This window comes from Nanorana parkeri, unplaced genomic scaffold (assembly GCF_000935625.1).
Source record: "Nanorana parkeri isolate BGI_ZX_2015 unplaced genomic scaffold, ASM93562v1 scaffold556, whole genome shotgun sequence".
Lineage (NCBI taxonomy): Eukaryota > Metazoa > Chordata > Amphibia > Anura > Dicroglossidae > Nanorana > Nanorana parkeri.
Window position 1 is genome coordinate 205,763 of NW_017306824.1, and position 2,637 is coordinate 208,399.

Here is a 2,637-nt window from a genome sequence, read left to right on the forward strand (position 1 = left end):
CTGTGTCACTGAGGAAGGATTGTGTGCACACGGGGCAATGAGCTGTGTCACTGGGGGGAGCTGTGCGGATACGGGGCACTGAGCTGTGTCACTGAGAACTGTGTGCACACGGGGCACTAAGCTGTGTCACTGGGGGGAGCTCTGTGGACACGGGCCACTGAACTGTGTCACTTGGGGGACTGTGGACATGGGGCACTGAACTGTGTCACTGGGGATGCTGTGTATACACGGGGCACCGAGCTTTGTCACTGTGGGGGGCTGTATAGACACGGGGCACTCAGACGTGTTGTGGCGGGTCCCCTGTGTGAAAATGGTAATGGGAGGTGAAAACTTCATCTTTAATTTTCATCCTTATATTGGTCAACATGTCTGAGAGAGATGCACCAATCTCTTCATGCAGACTGGTGTGGAGCATTTCCCACCAAATTAGTATTAGTGACGCATGACACTTCATTAATGTGTCGCATAAAATAGAAATATGCTTATGCACAGCCATTGCCCCCCACCTTCCCCTTCAGCACTGTGTTAGTTTGACCAACTTGCCTGCGCTTACGTATAGGTAAAGGAGTTCACATCCAGTGCAGCTAGAAAGAATGCAGTTGCAGCTGTTACTAACAATAATTGTAGATCCGTATCTTTAAAATAACAACAAACACACCTTTAGAAATGTTTAGTAATGACAATCTACAAACACATACTTCTAGATAATTGCCGGCTTTATATTCTCTGCATACCTTGTTTCTCTTTTCTTTTCCAGTCTTTCTAACAGTGGCCATGTTTACTGAGGGCAGATTACTAGATTTCCTATTATTTCCTGGATTTCTGGCACATGTGACCATGCACATCATCTCAGGGGGAGGAAAATGCCTTTCCCTGACATCTCATGAGATTACAGATGAGATTTCCCAGCAATGCTCTGCTGATGACAAGGCAATCCCAGTGTGCATTGCTTTGGCCAACTGAAGTCATTTTGCACTTTCAATGCAGGAAGTGAATGCTCTGCAAGTGTAAACATTTCAAAATCACAGCATTTTACAATGACATGTCTATGCTATTATTAATCATCATAAATAGAGGGATGCATTGGTAGAATTGGATTTTTGAGTGGAAAGGTCCACTTTAAAGTGACTTGCCAGGGAAACAAAAAAAGCAACAGGCACCCTGCAAAACAATAATAATACCAGCCCCACAGGCAGCAACTACTATCTTTAATCTTTAGCAGACACACTTCTGGGTGTGTTGGTTGTGCATCCCCTCCTGCATGCGGTGGTTCTACCCACTAGCTGATACTTCCCTACTGTTTCTAATTGTACAGTCATGAGCTAGACATTTTACATACTAACTGAGGCAGGGACGTGCGGTCAGGTGAGGCAGAGCCTCACCTAGTATTATGGAGGAAAAAGCTGTCAGCTTCAAGTCTGAAGCTGACATCTTTTTCTTCATTCAGATCGGCTTGTAACAGGTTATACAGCAGGGAAATCCTCCCCGCAGTGTGTAACATGTCATGGACGGAGCGCTGCCTGTTAATTACAGGCGGCGCTGCATCCGGCTTTTGACAGATAAGTTAGGTTACACAGCAGCGGGCTTCCCCACTGCTTGTGTAACCTAACATAGTAAGGCCAGAGCTGCAACAGCCTCTACTTTATGTTAGAGGCTTGACCTCTGTGGATGGTTTGGACCAACGGCAAAGCACCTTTGGTCCAAGCTGTCCAATCAAAAAAAAAAAGAAACACTGAGGACATCGATCTCAATGCCTCACCCGGCACAGAAGGTAGCGCATGTCACTGAACTGAGGCCTATGGAGTCTGAACTGTAACTCTTGTGTTTTTTGCAATTTCTCTGAGCATTGCACGATCTGACCTCGGGGTGAATTTCCTGGGACGTCTACTCCTGGGTAGATTGGCAACTGTCTTGAATGTTTTCCGCTTGTGAATAATCTTCCTCAATGTAGAATGATAGACATTACATTGTTTGGAAATGGATTTATAACCCTTCCCAAACTGATGGGCAGTATAGATTGCTTTTCTAATTTAGTTGCTGATGTTTTGCATCCTTGGCATTGTGGTAGCATACATCTGAATACTCCAGACCAGTAAACGGTTAAAACTTTGGCTTTTATAGAGGTGGTCACACTTGCTGATGATCAATAAATCAGGGGCATGCTCTGATTCGACGGCAGATCTTATCCACATTTTGTGGGCCTGACCACGAATCAGACCATTCTGGCTTGCGGTTACAAATTTCATGTCACAATTTGTTGAAGTGCCCTTCATTCCTGATGTGAAAACGTGTATTTTGGGCTAACTGTACACCTAGCTCCCACAACCGCAGGACAGATCTTCCTGGGGGTTTTACATTTGTTCTTATACAAAACTTTAATAAAAAGAATTTATAAAAAATAAATAAATCAGGGGCATTGGATTAGCAGCCCTGGGTTGCTACTTAGCCTATTAATTGCTAGGGAACCAGTAAGGGTGTACTTAGTTTTTCACACATAACTTCTCCATTTTGGCTTTAAGTTTGTAAAATAAATAATGGCACCTTGTAATATGTCATGTGTTGTTGTTCATCTAGGGCAGGGGTCTCAAATTTAGTTGGGTGCCACTGGACACATTTTTTAGTCCCGTGGGGGCCGCT